Genomic DNA, 24,643 nt, shown 5'->3' on the forward strand with positions numbered 1-24,643 from the left:
TAGAGGTTTCGTGTTTGGTCATTACATGACTCTGGACCCAAACACAGTGTATCTGGGGTCGCCAATTAAGCCAAAGAGAGTCTGAGTCTTCTTCCCAGAAACAGACCCCAGTCAGCAACCGCTATTCCTGGTTCAGTTTTATCTTGTTTTAATTTATCAGATCACTGTTGGTTTATCTATCTTTAGTGTGAACAGAGATGAAAATAAATGATATTGTTTGAAATCATTGTTGTGTGATGCTGTTGGGAGACATTTGGCTGTGTATTAGTGACTGGGATTGATGGGAAAGTGTACCCCATGAACACCTCTGTCCCTTACCTTGCTATAAATGTTTCAGAGACGGAAATAATGGGCACACGTGTTTTTTTTTGGGAAAAAAAAACCTGCTTTGAAAGGTGATGAAGATTGGACTGAAGCAGTGATAGTGATTATCTTTATTGCTTTTTCAATTAATGAACATCACTGCTATTAATCATGTCTGTGCTAACATCACGGCTCTTAAGTATCACCTTATTCGTCGGGCCAGTGACGCAATGGATAACGCGCCTGACTACGGATCAGGAGACTGTAGGTTCGATTCCTACCTGGCTCGAGAGCAGTGTGCTCCTTTATAATGCATTTAAAAATTGATTTCTCTGCAGCCGAAAAAAGATATCAGATCTTAATCTGCTGGAACGAGAATGCCTTCATTAAATGCCCACGAGAACATGACAGTCAATGTTCCAGCGTCATCACAGGAGGGAAGCCAAATAGTCGCACATATTGGTCATGGGCACATTTCCACTTTGCAAAGCCGCCAATCGCGTCACTGTTGCTCGCGGGGATTGTCGGCTTTGAGCTTTTTTTTAAAAACTGCTTGGCCAATGGAATCAGAGAAGAATGAACAGTTAAATGTCCAACTAATCTTTATAGAGAGTGAGTTCCAGAGTCTACCACCTGCAGACTGATAAAGTTTTCCTACAGATGTATTCAAAGCTTTCTGCGTCTTGTCTGAAATCTACAAACCCTCGTGATCGATCAAGAGCAAATGTTTCCTTCAATCTGTAATTCCATGCTCCTCATTATCTCGGACAATTTAATCATGTCTCCTCACAATCAGCTCTGCTCTGAGAAACATAACTCCCGTTTTGCCGAGGCCAGAGCATTCAAAACATTCTTATGCAGGAAATTCAGAGCTTAATGTCGCTTTTTTTTTGGTGACTGTATAGTAAGATTTACTTAGAATACTTTAGCTAGGTTGACTTCCAGTTTTTAAAACAGAGAGAAAATTATTCACAAAACTAAGGAATGAATCACAATGAACAGAATATAGAATACCAACTAAACTTAGCTATCTCAAGTAGACTTAATTATGCTTTTCCAAAAATACACAAGTCTGATAATTAAGCCCCATAAACACAGAATACAAATGAAACTGGTTTACAGGTCATTATTAGAGGGTCAGAAGAAGAGAGACATGCACATCACTGGCATCGATAGGCACATTGATAACCTTCGTGTAATTAGGTGTGTCTGATACTTTGGCAATGGTTAACAAAGTATTTAGGCTGTCAAATACCTTTTGAAATTCTTGCGTTCGCTGAAATTTCTTGCCTGTTTTTAGCAATTCGGTGAGTGGAGCAGTCCCACTTCTAACAGTCAGCACAAACTTTCGGTAAAAGTCACTCAATCCAGTAAACCGTCATACTGCTCTTTTCGTCAACAATGTATAAAAATCCCCCGTAACTTTCGTTTTCGCATCCCGTGGGGCTATTTGTCCGTGTTCAACGACATAGCCCAGGAAGGTGTCTTTGGCTTTGGCAGATTCATTTTCAGCTAGGTTTACAAATCAGTTTGACATCCGAATTCGATCAAACAAGCCCGAGAAATGTTGTAAATATTCAATCCATGAGAGACTGAATGTCACCAGGCACAACACACACCAAACAGTCGTCAATCTGGCAATTACCTTGTCCATTAACCTGTGAAATATGAATGAAGTATTTTCCGTACAAACGGCATTACTTTAAATTTCTGCAGTCCAGTTGGCGTTACAAAATTGCCTTTGATCTTTCCGACAAAGGTGACTGCCAGTAACCTTTGAGGAAGTCCAACTTGGAAACGTAAGTTGCTCTTCCAATCTCTTCCACACAGTCCTCCAACTGCAGATGCGTATATGCACCAGTTTCTCTAACAACATCGACTTTGTGATAGTCCACACATAACTTTTGGGTCTTACCTGGCTTTGGCACCATGATGATGGGTGAACTCCATTCATTGAAACTCACTTTGGTTATGCCATCTTGGAGCATACGTGACATCTCCTTATGAACTTGCACCAACTTTATAGGGTTATGCCTGCAAGGATGTTACAAAATCAGAACAGCAACTCCTATATTTACATCATCTACAATTAGCTTATTAATTCCCAGTTTATTTCAGCAGATCTCCACATGCAAGATTAATAACTCTTATGATTTTCTTCTGGAAGAGAACTGAACAACTTTACCATTATTGGACAACTTTTGCATTGTCCAATTTTATTTCATCAACGTCCAATGCAGAATTCCCTGAAGTTGGTTCTTTCCAATGTGTTGTAGTCAATAACACATTCTCCCCTTGCGTTCGTTCTCTGCCAAAATACCATTACCGCATTTTCCCATCACACATTCTGTGAGATTCCTTCATGACATGAGTTCCTATCAAGTAGCTAACCTCACTCAATTTCCTCTCAATTTGCTAAGGTCTTCTAAACCTTCCTTTCAAGTTTCAATGATTAATGAAATTTAAATAAATACATTGTTCCCAGTGGCAATATTCTGATTTTTTTTCTCATACACTCCCTGATTCACCATTTGCTGCGATACTTTTAAGTGCTGTCTCGACAACTCTCCAACATTATTTAGTCCAACTCTAAAATTTGACACATCGTCCAAATGTGTGGTCTCTGTAATCCGACTTATTAATATTTCCTTATTGAATTGTAATGGCCCTCTTCCTTTATGCCCAAAATTGGCCTCAGATGGCCTTAGTTTTGTGGATTCTTTTGATATATCTCAGATCGCAAATAGCACTGATGCAACTCCCTTATGGAAATAATCTGGCTAATCCGAAGCATAAAACCTCAACATAGCCTTTAATAATTAACGTCGCCTTTTCAGTGCACCCTGTGATTGTGGATGGTAAACAGTAGATTTGATTTGTTTTAATCCTCAGCTATCTATATACTCCCTGGAAAGTTTGGATGTGAAGTTGACCCTTGATCTAATTGTATCTCTGACGGTAGTCTTTCTCTAGTTTTTTTTTTAAAGTCGTAATTCTTCCTCAATCCTTTCAGCTGTCATATTGCAGAATTGAACAGCATTTGGAAATCTTGTCAATACATCCATTTATGTTAATACTTATTCCCATCTTTTATTGCATATAGGGAACCTACACAATGCATCAAGACAATTAAGACAGATTCCTTGAACACTGCAGCAGGTATTAAAGATGCAGGCTTTATTATTTCCCATGGTTTTCCGTTTAGTTGAAATTTATGACACGTCTGGCAAAATTCAACTACATTCATCTGCAATCCAGGCCAGTAAAAATGTCTTTTTATTTTAGCCTCCGTTTTGCTCACACCTAAGTGACATCCAATTTGTGCCACATGCGGCACTCGCAGCACCACTTTTCTGTACCCTACTGGGAAAAAAAAACATTCTGCCCATTTCTCACATGCTTGAATATATGTTGGTCTCCATGTCCTCCTTAACATATCATTTGCTAAATAATAACATACAGGGATGCATTCACTCGACTTCCGAATATATGTCTTCTGATCCAAGTGCTTTAATTTTTCATCTTTCTGCTGTAACTTAATAGCATAACTGAGCTGAATATACTTGAATTTTTAACGTTTGTCCCCTGCTGTGTCCCACTCACTTGACAATAAAAAAAGTAACATTGATGCATTGTGTAGGTTCCCTACATCTAATAAAAGATGGGAATAAGTATTAGTTAACATAAATGAATGTAAACATATTTCAGCCTCATAATCCGTGCCTTTTGATTTCTCCTGCTTTCGATTGTGACTCTGTGATCGCATAAAGACACAATCTGGGAAAATTCATAGAACATAGAACATAGAACATAGAAAGATACAGCGCAGTACAGGCCCTTCGGCCCTCGATGTTGCGCCGACCGAATCCTACCTAACCTACACTAGCCCAATAACTTCCAAATGCCTATCCAATGCCCGCTTAAATGACCATAAAGAAGGAGAGTTCACCACTGCTACTGGCAGGGCATTCCATGAACTCACAACCCGCTGTGTAAAGAATCTACCCCTAACATCTGTCCTATACCTACCACCCCATAATTTAAAGCTGTGTCCCCTAGTAACACCTGACTCCATTAGCGGTAAAAGGTTCTCAGTGTCGACCCTATCTCAACCCCTAATCATCTTATACACCTCTATCAAATCTCCCCTAAACCTTCTCTTCTCCAATGAGAACAACCCCAAGTGCCTCAGCCTTTCTTCATAAGATTTTCCTACCATTCCAGGCAACATCCTGGTAAACCTCCACTGCACTCGTTCCAATGCCTCCACATCCTTCCTATAGTATGGCGACCAAAACTGCACACAATACTCCAGATGAGGCCGCACCAGAGTCTTATACAGTTGCAGCATGACTTCAGGACTCCGGAACTCAATTCCTCTACCAATAAAGCCCAGTACACCATATGCCTTCCTCACAGTACTATTTACCTGGGTGGCAACTTTCAGAGATCTGTGTACATGGACACCAAAATCCCTCTGCTCATCCACACTACCAAGTAGCCTACCATTAGCCCAGTAATCCATCTTCTTTTTACTCCTACCAAAGTGAATGACTTCACACTTAGCTACATTGAATTCCATTTGCCACATTTCTGCCCAGCTCTGCAACTTATCTATATCCCGCTGTAACCTACCACTTCCTTCCTCACTATCCACAACTCCACCGACTTTTGTGTCATCCGCAAACTTGCTTACCCAGCTTTCAAGCCCTTCCTCTAGATCATTTATAAAGATAACAAAAAGCAATGGTCCCAAAACAGATCCTTGTGGTACACCGCTAGTAACTGCACTCCAAGATGAACATAGTCCATCAACTACTCCCTCTGTCTCCTTCCAGCCAGCCAATTCCTAATCCAAACCTCTAATGTATCCTCAATGCCATACCTCCGTAGTTTTAGCATTAGCCTACCATGGGGAACCTTATCGAACGCCTTACTAAAATCCATATACACAACATCTACTGCTTTACCCTCGTCCACTTCCTTAGTCACCTTCTCAAAGAAATCAATAAGGTTTGTGAGGCACGACCTGCCCTTCACAAAACCATGCTGGCTATCCTTGATCACGTTATTCCTATCCAGATGTTCATAAATCTTATCCCTTACCATTCTCTCTAAGACTTTGCCCACCACTGAAGTCAGACTCACTTGCCTATAGTTACTAGAGCTATCCCTACTCCCTTTCTTTAACAGGGGGACCACATTCGCTATCCTCCAGTCCTCTGGTACTATTCCCGTTGACAATGACGACATAAAAATCCAGGCCAATGGCTCTGCTATCTCCTCCCTAGCTTCCCATAGGATCCTAGGGTAAATGCCATCAGGCCCAGGAGACTTATCTATTTTCATCCTTTCCAATATTCCCAGAAACTCTTCCCTGCATATTTCCAGGCCATCCATTCTAATCATTTGTGACTCCATATTCACATCAGCAACAGTGTCCTGTTCCTGAGTGAATACTGATGAAAAGTATTGATTTTGTGTCTCTCCAATCTCCTCCGCCTCCACACACAACTTCCCACTACTATCCTTGACTGGACCGATACCTACCCTAGTCATCCTTTTATTCCTGACATACCTATAGAAAGCCTTTGGGTTTTCCCTAATCCTACCAGCTAAAGACTTTTCATGTCCCCTTCTCGCTTCTCTTAGCTCTCTCCTTAGATCCTTCCTGGCTACCTTATAACTCTCTATCGCCCCAACTGAACCTTCACGCCTCATCTTTACATATGCCGCCTTCTTCCCTTTCACAAGGGATTCCAATTCCTTACTAAACCACGGCTGCCTCACAAGGCCCTTTACACCATGCCTGACTGGTACATACTTATCGAGGACACGTAGTAGCTGCTCCTTGAACAATCGCCACATCTCGTTAGTGTTCTTCTCTTGAAGCCTGTTTTTCCAATCCACACATCCTAAGTCATGCCTCACTGCATCATAATTTCCCTGCCCTCAGCTATAACTCTTGCCCTGCGGCGCACACTTATCCCTCTCCATCACTAAAGTAAAAGTCACCGAGTTGTGGTCACTGTCCCCAAAGTGCTCACCTACCTCCAAGTCTAACACCTGGCCTGGTTCATTACCTAGAACCAAATCCAGTATAGCCTCACCTCTTGTTGGCCTGTCTACATATTGTGTCAGGAAACCCTCCTGCACACATTGGACAAACACCGACCCATCTAACGTACTCGAGCTATAGCTTTCCCAGTCAATATCTGGGAAGTTAAAGTCCCCCATAACAACCACCCTGCTACCTTCACTCTTTTCCTGAATCATCCTCGCAATATTATCCTCTACTTCTCTAGGACTATTAGGAGGCCTGTAGAAAACACCTGACAGAAAACACCTATCAACGTCCTGCATTGCTACTCTTGCCTGCAGCTCGACTGGCTTTTCAACTGGAGTATGCAGCAGGCTTACCGGTGATTGAGCTATGTCATTTGCAAGCACAAATTGTATTATTTGAGTTTGTCCAGAACTCCCACTACAAACTCCCCACTCTTTTTTGCCCACTGTAGCCTCACTGTACATAACTGAGCAATGTTTCATCCCACCATGAATTCCCGTACACATAATTCTTCAGGAGTACATATTTCCCCATCCTTCTGCATCACAGACTGAGACGATCCTGTGTCCCTTAATATTGTTCCCTGTCTATCTGCTACTCCTGGCCAAGGTAAATAAACTTTAACTTTGCAGGTAAATTTTTCAAGCAGACATGGCACTTCGCCCTTACCAACCTTTGATCTGTTTGTGATCTCTGATGCAGCTTTCCAGCCTCCACTGTGCTTTCTATTACCATGCCAACAAAACATCCAGGCTTGTTTTGTTTTCCTTCATTTGATTTTACAGTGCTTTCCATAGTTCTGCAATACCGATTTCATGTGACCTACTTTATTGCAATGAAAACCTCAGATCATGTTCACTTCAAGGTTTTCCTATTTACCCTGTGATAAGTTATCCTCATGATCTTCACAGAGATTTAACTTTCCTTTTCCACGTGAGGATTTCTCTTTGCCCAATTTCTATCCCTCAGTTTTAAAATGATTCTGGAAGCACATCCTTGTTTTATGGACCTGTTCATTACAATCAACCATTTCAGCTGCTAACCTTGTCGTTTTAACAATATGCTCTTCCAGTGTAATCTTATCTTAGCCTTCATCTCCAGCGTTTTAATGTGAATTCGTTTAATAATTGCCAATTTCTGAAGTTCAAAATCTGTCTCCCTTTCTCTCTGCTCTGCTGCTCTCTCTTCTTCGAATCGTACCTGAAACTGCTTGAAATCTGGTGTCTTTTCCTTATCTCTCGCGTCTAACTCAAGCTGCTTCATATTCAATTAACGTTTAAACATCTCTGCAGATTCTCCTGAATTTTCCAGCTGGGTTAAATGCTGAGCTACTGCGGGGAATGACCTCTCCTTTCCTCACAGAAAGAGGCAAATACAACCCCAGCACTTCTGCTTATTCCAGAATCCTAGCCAGGATCAGTTTTTTGTAAAACTGTCAACGTTACATCGTCCATAGCCAAACAACTCTTTGTATCTAAATGAGACATTGCTTTCCCAAGAACAGTCGACGACAATCCAAATCAACACCGGAAATAAAGACGCAAACACATAATCCATCAACTATCTTTCAATTTGTTATGGGCTAGGCTAAACCATTCAAAACGTTATTAAGCAGACAATCCAGATCGTAACATTGTATTCTTTATCGTTAAGTGGACAGTGAAAATTACCCAATTAGCGAATTACAAAAAATATTCACAAAATGACGGATTGAAAAAGAAAAAAAACAGAATATAGAATACCCACAGAACTTAGTCTATCCAAAGTAGACTGAATTATGCTGTTCTGAAAGTAGACAACATTCGTAAAAAAAGCAAGCACCTTAAACACAGTAAAGATGAAACAGAAGCTTACGGGTAAAAAATAGAATGGAAGAAGGAGAGAAGTTATTAATTAGTGCACCACTGCTGCAGGATCTAAAAACCGGAATTCAGCATTCCGGAATGACCACTCTTTTACCAGTATACAGTTCATTTCCAAAACATAAAGTCTTTGGCCTAAATCCTCAGCTGTTGATGGGGAAACGAAAGGCCTCACAGCGAAGAATTACGTCACTGTTACACTTCATCTGATTCGGAGCCTGAACTGATTGACAATGCCTTTGATAAAAAAAGATATCAAGACGCATTATCCTTGAGCAAAAGTACAGCTCGTTTATTTTTTTAAAAGAGAACATGTTTGCGACAGCGCAATCCGTCCAAACAATCTTCATAAGTGAAATTCTTCGAACAGACAATATCCTGGTAAATCTGGTCTGCACAGTTTCCAGTGCTGTCACATCCCTGCTATAATGATAATTGCAGAAAGACACTCAATACTCCATCTAGAGCCGATTGAGCAAATGAAATTAACAACTTAGAAAGCCACAGAAACTGCACTTTTCCAATAATGTGACTTTTACACAATACTGCGCCGCGGAGAAAGTGAGAACTGCAGATGCCAGAACTCAGCGTCGATGGTGTGGCGATGGAAAACACAGTTGCTCAGGCAGCATGCGAGGAGTGGGAGAATTAATGTTTTGGACATAAACACCTCAAGAGGATAGAGGTTTGTGGCCGTGTGGACTGAGAGATAAATGGGTGGTTTGGGAATTTGGGGGCGTGATAGCTGAGAATGTGATGAGCAGATAAAGGTGGAAAATACGATACGAGTTCTGCCAGGAGCAGGTAGGTTGGAAAGATGATGTGCAGGACATAAGGGCAATGCTGAGTTGGAGTCATGAAACTAGAATAATGTGAGCGAAGGGCGAATGAGGAAACTGATGAACCCATGTGGCATCAAGGTCCCAAGCGGAAGATGAGGCCTTCTTCTTTCAGGCGTCAGAGGTTTAGAGAATGTCAACGAAGGAGGTACAGGACCTGCATGTGCTTGGCAGATTGGGAGGTAGAGAATGATTTACATCAGTGATGAGCTTCCAACTGCATATCCAAACTATCATTACGAACATGTTGTCACATCTCAGGAACAGTATCTGACACTACCCCCATCTAAGTAGAAGGCGAAGATTGCAGATGCGAGAGATTGTAGTCAGGAGGATAGCGCTAGAAAGCACAGTGGTTAGGCAACATCTGAGGACTAGGAATGTCAATGTTTTGAACATACCTGGCGAAGAACGTATGCTCGAAAATCGATTTTCCTACTCCGTGGATGCTGCCTTACCAGGTATACATTTCCAGATCCACGCATTTAACTCGACACCACCACCACTCAACTGCTTTAGAAAATTAAGATGCACCTGTCACCACTCAGTTGTTTCTTCTGCTGCATTCGAGACAAACTGCAGAGGCTGAATATATGAGGGATAAAAATGTTGTAGAATTCAGCATTCTCTCAGTGCAATTGAATGCTTGAATATAAAGTTGGTAAAGGAAATGAGAAATCTGCAGTTTAATAACTGCTACATTCTGTTTCTCAAAGGAAAAACGAGTTTCATGAACCGAATGTTTCGATCAGGCAATGCATGCTCACCTTGTCAGGTTCTGATAGGAATTGTGGAATATATATTGGCTTCTCCACTGCTGAACAGATGAAAAATATTAATTTGACTTCCGAAGCAGTTGATGCTCCTGCAGAAAAAAAATGTGACTCATATCCCAGCACAGCCATTTCGGTGTGTATTTCAGAGTCCTGCAATATCACATTTAATTTAAAAGATCTTTATTGATTGTTCCTTATAACTACGGCATTCTCCATTTTAGAGTTCATTGGACAGTATTTTACCCGCTCACTTATTCTTTGGTACATCACTCAATTTTAGGACCCCTAATGTTCCATTCACGACTTATCTACCAAACTGCTTTCATGAAGAAAATGCTTATTTTTAAAACCAAAGACTGGGCTTAACCAATGCCTGTTGGAAATCAACCATCATTCTGTCAATCTCTATCCGTTGTTTAGTGTGTCTCAGTGCCTGTCACCTAAATCCTGTGCCCTCTCGTTTTGAACTTCAACATATTGCGCAAACGATTTAGGCCAGTTGTCGATCCATGCCCCTCATGATTTTATAAACGATGAGAACGTGACGCTCTGCCTGGAACACACCAACGAAAAAGCCCCTGCTGACCCCATCTCCATGCTTATCTGAAGCCCTCGGCTCCCCGCAACATCTTTGTAAATCATCTGTGCACAATTTCAATTTCCACAAAATCCTTCCTTTAGAAGTTGACCATAATTGTAAACAATATTCTAAATGTGATCTCACCAATGCTCCATATCGCCACAACATGACCTTCCAACTTGGATAATCGACTTTCTAATAACGAAAAGCGTGCAAAGTATTTTCTTCCCCACATTGTCGCCTTGTGGCACCACTTTATCTGCTTTTATAAATTTTGCCTTGACTGATAAAGTTGTGATTGTCACTGTGTTCTGCTGCCTTCACGGAAAAGTGGACCAACATGCAAAGTCTCTCTGTTCCTGTGGGTTTCCTCGTGTCCTGTCAATTATTGAGTAATCAGTTGACGTGTTAATTCCAATGTGCATCACCTCATATTTTTCATGGTAAGTTTCACCATCGCCTCTCTGAATTTGACATTTGATAAATCCATTTCTGAGCTCCTCCATCTTAAAAGGATCTTCCTCACTATTAACCACTTTGCTAATACTTGTATCATCGAAAACTTTGCTTTTCATTTCCTCCTCAGTTGTTCTACATTCTTTACACGCATTCACAAACGACATGGGACCCAGCATTCATCCTTGTGTTACACCATTGAATACCAGTTTCAGTCACAAGAAACAGCCTTCTATCACCATCCTGTGTCTCTTACCACCACCAATTTAAGTTTGTATCCAACTGCCAGGGTACCTTAAATCCCTTTTCACTTGTATCCTCTTACCAGTCTTCAGAGTGGTGTCGTGTTGAAGGCTATGTTGGAATCCACACAAATAACATCAACTACACTACCCTCATTAACAAAAAAACCTGATCACTTGCCAATAAAATGTATTTAATCCAATCTGTTAGGTATGACATTCTGTAACAAAACCGTGATGACTCTCCCTGATGAAACCTTGCCTGGACAAGTGGCAGTTAACTCCCTCCTTCAAGGTTTGCTCCAAAAGGTTCCCTTCCACTCGTATGAGACTCACTGCTGTGTGATTCTCCCAATCTTGCGTTAGTCCAGTCCACTACAAACCCTAGGATAAAAGTAAACCATTGCTCAGAACACCTGCAATTTCCTCCCTCGTCACAGAGAGGAACATAAGATACAAGTTCGTCCTGAATTGGGAATATGCCCACTTCAATCCAGAAAACCACGAACACTTCCTCAGTTCCTATGTCAAACTGCTTAAGAACTTTTCCATCCCTCCTCCTGCATTCTGCCTCTATATCTTACCACAAGAGGACTGTTTATCGCTGAACAAGTAGAGTGATCCAGTCAGTTATTCCATTTGCTGACACAACTGTACTGTCACTCTGGAGGGAGATCGTTCAGATGTTTTAACTTGAAAATGCTGTATTAAGCATTTGTGGTTATGAAATATTTTGCTTTGATAGCCACAGGCTATTACAGTGAGAAATAGTTTGAATTTTCTCCAACTGAAAAACATTGACTTAATTCCAACTCCTGTGGAGATTCCTATCTGTTCACATCTGACATGACGGAGATGTTGATCTCTTGTTGTTTATCATATCCAGAACAGAGCTGCGGCACAAATCCCAAACACATGATTTATATTTTCATTGACCTAAGAAGTCGATGCCAGTGGCTCACATTGTAATGGGATTCATCAACAAGAGAAACTTTCAGGATGAAAACAGTTCTGTCTTATGTGCAGGGGGTCATTACAGAAGCACAGTATCACGCTTCCTCGGGGCAATATGAAAAGATGCTGAAAAGAGAAATCGGAGTTAACATTTTGGTACAGTGACCCCGTCCTTGGCACTGATGGTTTCCAGGAAAACTTCGGTCTATATGCAGAAGATATGTGGGGGCGCAGTAATTAGAAGGAAACGAGATGTCGGGATAGAGCCGAAAGAGAAAGATGAGCAGTTGGGCATAGTAATTGATAATGATTTGTTTGAAGCATTAACAACTGTTCACAGAGACTGTTTATGACTAAACAAAAGGAGTGCGTGACTAGGCCTGGTGAGTGTGTCGGGGGCCAACACATGGGAAATTTCAGGCCTCTAAAATGATTGAAATTGATCTGGTGGGTCGTGGGGTCCTCAAGCAGAAAATGGTCTGGTGCTTATTAAGCATGTGCTAAGCTATGGTGCAACACTGCAGTAAGACTGAGATAGAGACGTTCGCTAGGAAACATGGTTCTGTGCTAAATGATCAGTGAACTGAAAGCTCAGGGACACTTTTGGCGATCGAACTTGGCATTCTGTCAACTGTCATTCAGTCCACACTTCGTATCCCAAGGTAGTGGCGACAACAATATGAGCTGTAGATTCGATTGTGCGAAGTGAGTGGAAAGTATTGCTTCACCTGGAAGGTGTATTTCAGCACTTGTATACTAAGCATGGAGGTCAGAAATGGACAAGTGAGGAGAAGCAAGAAGCAAGGATACCATAGAAGATATTATTATAGATGGTTTTTAATCAATGAGAAAGAATGCGACCATAAAGGTACTATACCTGAATTCTCGTACTTTCCAGAAGAAGGTTGGATATATAACGGCATAAATCATGAATACGATTTAATACACGTTGCAGAGACATGGAGACAGCATAGTCAAGACTGGGAGGTATATATTCACTGGTATGAGGCAGTTTGGAAGGACAGAAAGGATGTTAAGGAAGGTGGTGTAACTCAAACATTGAAGGACAACCTCAGACTGATGCAAAGAGATGATATAGTTTCTATGGAGAATGAGTTTGAATCTATTTCGGAGAAAAGTAGAAGCTCTAAGAAGAAAATGTCACTGATTGTCGGAGTCTATCCGTCTCCAAATTTTAAGATGACATTGGTGAGGGCAGTAAACCAAGACATAAATAACAAATGAAAAAATGGTATGACAATTATCATGCGGGAATTTAATCAACATGTCGATCGGTCGAAGCAGCCCAATCAGGGGAGCCTTGACGGGGATAGTGTTGAGTGTATCTGCGATAGATTCCTTAAATAATGTGTAATGGAACAGGCCAACAAGGGGGGAGGTTAAATTAGATTTAGTGCTGGGTAATGAATGCGGCAAGATGTTAGATTTGGCGATAGGTGAGCACTTTGGTGATAGTTACCAAAATTCAGTTATGTTTACTTTAGATTTTCATAGGGATAGGTATACACCGGAGTGCAAGCGATATTGCTGGGGGAAAGAACATTGCAATGCGATTAGATAAGATGACGCATTCAGAGGTTGACAAAGAAATGGCACGGAATGGTCAGAATAGAAATGTGGAGCTTATTCATGGAGCAGGTTCTGTGTGTCTTTGATAAGTATGTACCTGTCAGAGGGGGAGGAAATTGTCAAGCGCAGGAGTCATGATTACTGAGGAAGGTGAATCACTTGTTGAGATGAAGAAGGCTTTTGTTCCCATGAGATGTGAATGCTCAGTTAAGGAGATTGAGAGTTACAAGTTAAACAGGAAAGACCTGAAGAGAAAGTGAAGATGAGCCAGGAGGGAACTGAGAATTTGTTGACAGATAGGATAAGGCAAAATCAAAAAGCTTTCCATCGGTATGTGAGGGCTAAAAGAATGAATAGAATTAAATATGGCCAATGAAGGACAGTCGTGATAAGTAGTGCGTGGAGTCGGAAGTGATGGGGGAAGCGCGAAAGCAATGTCTTTAGTCAGGATTCGCAACGGGAAAACAAAATGTTGTCTAGGACAATACTGAGAAACTGGCTACTAGACGAGATAGGATTGAAGTTCCCAAAGACAAGGCGTCATAAGCTCTGAAAATGTGAACATATCTAAATTCCCCTGGGCCGGATGGTATTTATCCTAGGATTTTCTGGGAAGCTACGAATCAGATTTCCGAGCCTTCCACTTTGATATTAATGTTGTTATTGCCCAAAGGTAGAGTACCAGAACCCTACATGATAGTAAAAGTTCCTCTCTCATTCAAAAAAGGGTGTAAAGAAAACCCTGGAAATTATAGACCATTGACCCTTCCGTCGGTTGTGGGTAAAGTGTTGGAAAAGTTCCATGAAATAAGATTTGTAATCATATCGATTGGAATAAATTTATGAACGAAAGTCAAGCCAGTTTTGTGAATGGGTGGACGACACTCACAAACATTATCGAGCTTTTGAATTCATCATTAAACTGGATGTCGGTTTGCTCACTGAATTGGAAGGTTCATTTTCAGACGTTTCATCACCCTACTCGGTAACAATTTCAGTGGGTCTCCAGGCGAAACACTGTTCATGATTCCTGCTTTTTCTTGATATGTTTGGGTTGGTGATGTCATTTCCGATGATGATGTCATTTCCAGTTCTTTTTTTCTCAAGGGGTAGTCGATGGCGTCGAACTCGAAGGGTTTGTTGATGGAGTTCTGGTTGGAATGCCATGCTTCGATTAAATCTCCTGCATGTAGGTGTTTGGCTTGTCCTCGGATGGATGTGTTGCCACAGGTGAATGTAGTGTTTATTGAATGCAATATTTGTCAAGTTCTTGCATGGCATTTTGGAAATGACATCAGTTTTTGCATATGGACAAATAGGCAGAAAACGAGCCACCAGGATATATGAACATCAACTAGCCACAATATGACGGGACCCTCTCTCACTGGTATCCTTACATACAGATCAGGAAAGGCACCACTTTGACTTGGACAACGCATCCATCCAAACACAAGTGAAACAGAGACACACACGATAATTCCGAAAAGCATGGCATTCCAACTGGAAATCCATCAAAATCACATCGAGATAGACTTCATCTGCAACGAGCTAAACAACAGAACAGGAAATGATATCACTACAGGAAATGACATCACCAACCCAAAGAACCGCAAACATATAAATAGAAAGCAGGAATCATGAAAACTCCGTCACCCGTAGGCACACTGAATATATTACCTAGGAGGGTAACGAAAGTCTGGAAATGAGCCTTCTAGCTCAGTGAGAAAATCTTCATCTGGGAAGCTAAAACTGAGCTACAACTCTTGTCAAAATTTGCCAGGTGACTGAACAGATGTATGAGGATCAAGCCGTTCATATAATGCATGTTTGGATTTCAGTTAGCCGTTTGATAAATTTCGCCACGGCAGGTGACTCACAAAATACTGAAGCATGGGCTTGAGGCGGATGTCGTGCTTTGTATCAGAAATTAGCCAGCTGAAAGAAGACAGAGGGTGTTGCTTGATAGGATAACTTCATCCTGGAATTCTGTTGCGTGTGGTGTACTGCACCAATCTGTTTTGGGTTCACTGATTTTTGTCATTTTTTTTGTAAACGAGTTGGATGGGGACGGAGAAGGATGGGTTAGTAAATTTGCGGACGACACGACGTTTGGTAAAGTTGTACATAGTGCTGAAAGATATTGTAGGTAACATAGGGACACAGGTATGCAGCAGAGCTGGGCTGAGTGTTGGCAAATGGAATTTAATGCAGAAAAGTGTGAGAAAGAACATGGCATTAAAAATATCACAGACCATAAAGATCGATAGCAGAAGTTTCTATTAAAATAGAAAATGAAAAAAGAGAGACAAAAGTAAACGTTGACCCTCTCGTGGATAAGAAGGGGCATTTACTTATGGGATATGTGGAAATAGCCGTGACATTGAACAGGCATTTGCGTCGGTCTTCACAGTGGAGGATATTAATAACATGCCAGTAATTGACAAAGAGATGACATTTGGTGACGACCTGGGAACAGTCATTATAACAAACGAACTAGTGTTGGATTGTTGAAGCTAATATTGCAAAGGATGGTTACGTCTCCAGGACTTGGTGGAATGCATCGCAGGGTACTAAACACAATGGCATGTGCTTGCGGTAATTTTCCAAAATTCGTTGGTCTCTGGGGCAGTCCCAGCAGATTGGAAAACACAAAGATGGCGTCACTGTTTAAAATGTGAGGCAGACAAAATACGAGGAATTAGATCAGATTACTTACAGTATCGAAGCAGGCCCTTCGGACCAACAAGTCCACACCGACCGCCAAAGCGCAACCCACCCAGACCCATTCTCCAACATGATAGACCAGTTTGTTTAACCTCTGTAGTGCATAAGTTTCTTGAGTCTATTATCGAGGAAGAAATAGCGGGGCTTCTCGGTAGAAATTTGACAGATGCAGCCTGGGTTAATGAAGAGCAGGTCATTCCTGCAAAATCTTTTCAAATTCTATGATGGCATTACGATCATGGTGTACAACGGGACCCAGTGAATTGATGTACTTAGATTTTCAAAATGGCCTCGACAAGGTGCTGTTCAGGGGCTGACAGCGAACGGTTGCTGTTTAGGGTAAAGTATGAGCATGGGTTGAGGATTGTTTCCCAACAGGAAGCGCAGAGCATGGATAAATGAGTTCTATATTATGAACCATCAACGATGTTCCTCAAGGATTGGTACTGGGACCTCAATTACTTCAGTTTATATGGATGATTGGAAGTTTGGAGCCATGCATATCGTGTCAAGGTGTGCAGTTGATGCAAAGGTGAGTAGCAGAGCAAAGTGTGCGGAGGACTGTGAAAATCTGCAAAGGAACATTGAAATGTTGATTAACAGGCAATATTCTGGCAGAGGGAATTCCGGATTTGAAGGTATTAGCTGATGATAGGAGACTATGTGGAATAAGCTTATTTCGAAAATTCAGAAGAATGAGGCCGGATCTCATGGAAACATATAATATTATGAAGGTCATGTGTGAGATAGAAGTCGAGAGCATACTTCCATTAGCAAACGAAACTAGGGGAAGAGGGCACAACCTCTAGATTAGAACGAGATATAGGACTGAATTGAGAAGGAATTTCATCAACTAGAGGGTTGTTCCTCGATGGAGTGATTGCCCAACGATGTATTTGATGCGCCATCAATGTCTTTTTTTTAGCTCGGGCTGCATTTTTTTAACAATAAAGGAAGTAAAGATTACCTTCAGAGTTTGGTTAAGTGGATACGTGTCCATGGAAAGATCAGGCATGAGCTTAATGAGTAGCGAAGCAGTCTCTAAGGCCTGTACAGCAAAGCCTTGCTCCTCGTTCTCATGTTCTATGAATGTATATGTCACATATTCCGCGATTTTAGGGAAAGCTTCCATGGAGCTGTTGGGGAGGTGTTGAGAGAGAAGGCACAGTGCACCACGATGCCCCGGAGGGAATGGTGCGTGGGGAAGGCGGACAATTAGGGGGGGATGGGAATGTATGTTTGATAATAGTATTTCGCTGGAGGTGGTGGAATTTAGAAATTATTTCGTTGATCACTTGGAGTACCAGAATGCTTAAAGCGCAAGACCAATTTCTGAAAAATAATGGGATGAGAATGGATCGTTGCTTCATGATGGACATTTGCAAAATGGGTCCAAAGTCCTTCTTTGGTGCAGTGAAAGTCACAATGTCTTTGAGAAGCTAACTTTAGCAGCCATACATCATTGTGGCCACAAGAGCAGGTCATACTCAGAGATTTTCTTGACTCCTAAAGCGTGGATAACACAGCCTGAGATTACACGCCACTGACGATTTGTCACTGGCAGTCTCCATTAACCGCTATTCACTCTCAGAGCGAGATCGTTGATCACCTCATTGATCAAATGTTCTTCTCTTTCTTTTCTTCTTTCCCTACCAACTGTTTACTACTTTACAATACAGAATGAGACATGATGGGATAGTTCCTTTTCGCCTGGATGATTGAAGTGTGAAAGAAACAATGTATAGGAGAAGCACAACAGATTAGTCAGCATCTGAGCAGCAAGAGATATTTAAATCCAAACCTTCTTGAGGATTCCTTACTGTGGTTGTAACAATGTTGAAAAGTTCAACACCGCCCAGAACAGAGCAGCTGAATTGAGCAGCAAAGCATAACTGATACAACATCGACAAACATCCATTCCCACCATAACCAAACGCTCAGGCATGCAGTCTGCACCATCCACTAGATGTACTGCAGATATCCGCCAAGGTTCCAACACCAGTACATTACACATTCACAACTGCTTCCATCTAAAAGGAAAAGGGCACTAGACAGATAGGAAAGACCCACAACCCACTTACCATCCTGCTCGGGAAATACATTGCCATTACTCCAGAATGACTGGGTCAAAATTGTGGATTTCACTTACCGATAATTTGGATCGACCGACAGCACAGACAAACGATGGTTCAAGATGGAATCCCATCATGACCTTATCCAGTCAAATCAGGAATGAACAATAAATGCAAACCTGTTCTGGAATACCCACATCAGACGAAGAATGAAAATAACCACCCCAACACATACAAACGAAGCTGCATCAGGACACTATTCAAAAGGGCCACAACACACTGCAGTACACCAGAACTGCGAAAAGAGGAAGAGGAACATCTATACAAGGTATTCGCCAAAAACGGATACCCACGCAACTTTATCACCAGATGCCTAAGAGATAGACCGAGGAACGAGGACATGCCACAACCAAAAGGACTAGCCACTCTACGTCAGGAGCGTCTCAGAACTGACAGCCGGACTACTGCGACCCTTAGGACTCATAACAGCACACAAGCCAACATCCACGCTCAGACAACAACTCACTAGAACAAAGGACCCAATACCCAGCATGAGCCAAACTAACGTAGTTTACAAAATACCATGCAAGGACTGCACAAATCACTATATAGGACAAACAGGAAGACAGCTAACAATCCGCATCCATGAACATCAGCTAGCCACAAAACGACACGACCAGCTATCTCTAGTAGCCATACACTCAGACAACCAGCAACATGAATTTGACTGGGAAAACACCACTATCACAGGACAAGCCAGACAGAGAACAGCCAGAGAATTCCTAGAAGCATGGCATTCATCCCCAAACTCCATCAACAGACACATTGACCTGGACACCATATACAAATCACTGCAGCTGAAACTGACACCCGGAAGCGGCAAGAACAAACCAATATAAATACCGGAAGAAACATCAAAGCAGAGCTTCACACGAGGCTCCAACAGCACTGAAAATGTTCCCTAGCCAGGGAACGAAACGTTTGCAGCAAAAACTTCCAGCTCAGCGAGCAGAACCACAACAAGAATGAAAATCATATGCTTTGGTATTCTGAGGATTCTCTCTTACTGAGATATTTCTAGATTTATTTGAGTGGTATCAAAGATGAGAATTTGCTGTTGGGAAACTGAAACGAAGCATTACATCAGAATTTAAAGGAGTTGCTTTGCTCCATGAACCTTACCGGCCTTTGAAAATGAAAGCAGAAAGCTACATTCAGAGTGGAGTGAAAGTATTCACTATCTGAAATATCGGGACATAATTGGAGGGACGCTGGAGAGAAACTGCAGAAATGTGATAACGATACAATTACTTGTCTGCCCTGAAAATTCATCAGGGCAACCACACCGGGGGAAAGCCATTCAACTGTTCTCATTGTGGAAACGGAGTTGCATAGTTCTCTAACTTGCTGACTCACCAGTGAGTTCACACGGACAAGAAACCATTTAATGATCCCGAGTGTGGAAAAGGCATTAAAAGGTCTCAGGAACTGCTGTACCATCAACGTGTTCACGCTGACGAGAAACCATTCAAGTGCTCTCACAGAGGGAATGGGTTCAGGCCGTCATTTGATTTCACTTTGCATCTGTGAAGAGAGAGGCCGTTCGCCTGTTCAAAGAATGGGAAAGGTTTCTTTCAGTCATTCAGTCTGCTGAGGCACCAGTGAGTTCACAGAGAGGAGAGATCATTCGTCTGCTATGATTTGAAATAATTAATTGAGTCCGGCAATCTGCTGATATACAAGCGAGTTCATACTGGAAAGAGACCATTCACCTGAATGTATACGATTTGCCTTTGAATGGAAAAGTGAATCAGAATTGACTTTCTCGGTGTACTGGTACACTAAAGAAGGCATTTGCTAAATTCAAAGCAGAGAACCATTTACTGTCCGTGGAATTTGAGCTAATATAGAACAAGAATTAGGAACATTTGGGGCGGGCGGAACAACAGCATAATTGACTACCTGCAGGTCTTGTACAAACCTCCATTTCCCCGATTCACCTGAAATGTTTGCCTTTTTGACCGGAAGAATGGGGGATCTCACTGGTGATTATCCACAGGGAATTATCACTTCACCCTTCAGCAGGGATTCAAAGACTAGAGTAATTCCTTTTACAGCCTCGGGTTTTAACGAGTCTTGTGTTCTGCAAGGACGATACTGAGAATTCGGGATTATTCTTTTGGTTTCACAGCTTCGTATGAACCTCACATTACGTTTGCCATTTGCCATGCACTCAGCAGGGACCCTTCTTAATCTTGGCTCCGAGACATCTACCATAGCACAACGCCAGGCTACCCTCTTGGCGGGGGTTACCTGGACTACCCTATCTGCCTGAGTTAGCCAATTTAGTTTCTCTATATATGTCCATATATCTGCATTGAAGCAGATATGCACATCGTCCCTGAAGACACAAGCTTTCTTTTTTTGTGCCAGTAGTACCCATGGTCCCAAATCCTGCCACCTGTCACTGGATGTGTTCGCCAATGGTATTTGAGGAAAGGAGCGTTCCACATCAAAACGATAGAGTCTACTTGCCGTCACAGATATCTTGGATAAGTTTACACTGACTGCACATCTGTGATCGTTCTAATAAAATTCGCACAACAATAACTGACCTGGTTCAAACATTCTCCTAAAACAATCCTTCTCATATGATTTGTAATGGCCATGACGGTGTATGCGTGCTGAGCAGTGCCTCATATCTCCAGCATGTAAATCGGTGTTTTTGGGATTAACATGGTTACTTGCTACGTGGGCGAGCGAATCGCTCACTGAACTTATGGCTCTCTGGGTAATTATCACTCATAGCCATGCATCAGGGGTCGTGAGTCGGATTTTACAGCCTGCGTAGGTCAATCTTCTTTTTGTATTACCTGCAAGCCTGTCAGGGTATTGCACAAATCTGACCCCAGTCTCACTATGAGATCGCCAGCCATCAGATTTAAAGACAGAATTCCGAGAAATGAAATGAGAATTGGAATGTTTCACCATTACTGGTTTCACACAATAGGGGTGCGGTTAATCTCTCTCGTGTCACGCATCCTGATGCATCCATTGCGTCGACTCTCTCAACTGCCTAGATATAAGGACTGAATATGTTGCCCCTGTATCTACCAAAAAGGCAACTGGTGCACCTTCCACATATAATACATTTTCCCTTGATAATAGAATTCGCTTCTTCTTATCAACACCTCAATGTCAGGGACCTGAAACATTTGAGTTCCTTTCCAGATACGGAGTTGTTATTTTTTCCCATTCCTTGTCTGGTGATATGGTAGTTTACTGACCTTGTAAGTCTGCTCATAGTTCGGTTTAACTTGACATCTTTTTTCTATCTGTCTGCAATACTTGCCTCTGCAAAGTCAGGTTCTCACTTCTTTGTTTCCCTGTGGTTTCATTGGTTTCGAAATAAATGCTAATTTTCCATTACAATGGACATCACATTATTTTTGAAGGTCGCTGCAACAGCGAGGGCCGAAGTGCCTGCACTGCATTGTAACGTTCTATGTAGTAAGCTACATTTCCTGCTGGTTTCTCATGTCTCTCCTCATTGTGGAAGCTTCCAGTCACATCTTGCAGAGACTTGTCTTCACTTCGTTCAATAGAGACAAATGTATTTCCTGCTCAGAATGTGATCTCTCTGCAATGGAGAGTGGAAAACAGAGTCGGTGACAAAACTGAGATCACTTATGTTCTGTCCAGAATCAACAAAAACTATCCTGATCTTCCAATCTCCTGCAACTTCACATTACCCTGTTTCCCCACCCTTCTGGTTCTTTGCCTGTATTCCTGATGAAGGGCTGTTACCCGAAACGTCGATTTTACTGCTCCTCGGATGCTGACTGAACTACTGTACAATTCCAGCCCCACTCTAATCGAGACACTGTGTTCCCAGGCCACGATTCCGGTCTCTGGTTTGCTGCAGTGCTCCTTCGAGGAATAACACAAGCTGGAAGACCTGCAACTCATTTTCTACAGACATGCAAACGTTTGGACCCAACATCGAGTTCAATAATTTTAGAACCCTTCCACCCTCTTCCACATTCTTCACCCACCCTTCCATCTCATCAGTTCCGAAGACAGATCATTGGACTCGAAATGTTAACTTTCCTTTCTCATGAGATATGGACACGAGATGCTGACTTTGTTCTGACCTTTTGGCTTTACTTCAGGGAACTTTGCTTGTCCGTTGTAATCGCCAGACTGCTGAAAGCTTCTGATTGCAGGATTAGATATTCAGAGGAGATGACAGGAATAGCAAGGGCTGGACCATTTCCATTGTGAAGGTAGACGAGCTAGGTTGGGGGATGTTTATCGAAGAGTGGAGAAAGCTCTTTGAGTAACCGATTAACGTGCACATTTTATGAAGAGGATAGATATGCATGAGAGGGATCAGCCTGTATTTGAAAGGAATAGAGTGACATAAATGAAATACCGGAGACGAGATGTTTTGAGGAGAATTTGCAAGAATGCTTTCACCAGTCGAGTGTTGCTTAACTGGAAATCATTATCTGAGCATGTGGTAAAGCTACGTGTCATGAGAACGTTCCAGCAGTCTGTAGCCGAACACTTGAAGAGCCAGAGCACACGTGGATAAGGAACAGATACTAGAATGAGTGACCACGACAGACAGACGCGAGATGGGTGTCCTGAACGCAATGGGTCAAAGACAAATTTGTGTGCTAAAAGGGAGCTGCAGGCGTGCCTCTGTGGCGCAGTGGATGGCGCGTTGGACTTCTATGCCGTTACTGAGGTTGTCATTCAAAGGTTGTGGGTTTGAGTTCCATCAGAGTCGAATTTTGGTTTATGGTTTGGAAGGTGGTCAGAGCAGACTCGGCTGCTCATCTGCAAAACCAACAGTAGTCGTGCAGAAACTCAACTGTCTTGAAACGGAACATTTTCCTCGCACAAGTTTAAATTTTCGATGTCTATTTATGATAGAGATCAATAAACATCTGTTAGTCAGTAGCCAACACGATGATGTGTATAAGCTGGAAAAAGACACAAAATTGTTGTGTCAGACATAATGATATTGAATCATGGAGCGGGACGAGATCGGTATTAACAATGGGCTCCTTTGTGTCTGTGCCATTTCTGGTTCAGATTTTTAAGCATTCACAATAATAACAATATGAATTAAACGCCACGAAATATTTTGGTCTCACCTCCACATCCCTTCCCTTCCAGCTGGAATAGACAGCTCTTGTTTCAGCTTTAGATCAGACAGCGAAGGGTTCTGACAAGTTCTCCTTCAGGCTGAATGTTGCTTCGCATGGGTTTCAAAGTGGACACCTGGAGCAAGCAATTGCTTGGATTCAGGGGATTCAGGGGCAGATTTCCCCTTTGCTGGGCTGGAATTCTGGCCAAGGTAATGAACGTGAAGTTCTGACATTTTGAATCTTACTCTGGATTCTTGCAACTTCAGCAATTAAATTGAAATTCACGTTGCCCTTACATAACATTATTCATTCTTCACTGTTTATAAAAATCATGCCACATGCTCGTGGGTGCAGTATGCTGAATATTGCTGTCGTTGTGTGCAGTGTGGGTCGATGTGTCATATGAACATGCAGATGGAAGTTGGTAAAATTTCAGTGAATTGAATTCTCTGACGTATTGAAGCCGATTGAAGGAAAACCCCAGTCCAGTGGCGACATAACATTTCCGGTGATCAACGCAGGACACCACGATAAACGTACGCAGAATTCAATACAGCCGAATTTCACCACATTTTTCAATGCCACATTTCCACCACATTTCCGGGACATTATTGTAATCTCTAAGCTCTCACATTCTACAGGAAGAACATTCAAATGGCGGACTATCCATTACTAATGTCCTGAATTCACACACACACGCGCATATTTGCGCATATTAATTTATCCACATAGATATAAATGTATGTGCGCATGCATGTATAAGTCTGTGCATATATATTTTAAAGTTGCAAAAGAACGTTGAGTAAAACAGCATTTATTCTCAAAAGAAATATGATCTTTTGGAGTGCTCTGTCCTTGGGAAATGTCTCAGTTACTTAAGACCAGCCATAAATACTCCCTGAGTGAATATCCAACACTCAATAGAGATACAGAGATGATTTTTGTAAAAAATGACGTGTTTCATACCGCTGATCCTGCGCTGTGTTAAATTCTGGAAAGGATGTTTAGCTCTTTTCATA

The 24,643-nt window shown here is 41.9% G+C and overlaps 1 non-coding gene across 1 annotated transcript; it reads left to right on the forward strand.

The window, feature by feature from the left end:
• Positions 1 to 519: 519 nt before the first annotated feature.
• Positions 520 to 592, forward strand: trnar-acg (transfer RNA arginine (anticodon ACG)). The gene has a single exon. It is a non-coding gene; the product is annotated as a tRNA-Arg (tRNA).
• The last annotated feature ends 24,051 nt before the right edge of the window (positions 593 to 24,643 follow it).

Source organism: Hemiscyllium ocellatum, unplaced genomic scaffold (assembly GCF_020745735.1).
Source record: "Hemiscyllium ocellatum isolate sHemOce1 unplaced genomic scaffold, sHemOce1.pat.X.cur. scaffold_89_pat_ctg1, whole genome shotgun sequence".
NCBI classification, from domain to species: Eukaryota; Metazoa; Chordata; class Chondrichthyes; order Orectolobiformes; family Hemiscylliidae; genus Hemiscyllium; species Hemiscyllium ocellatum.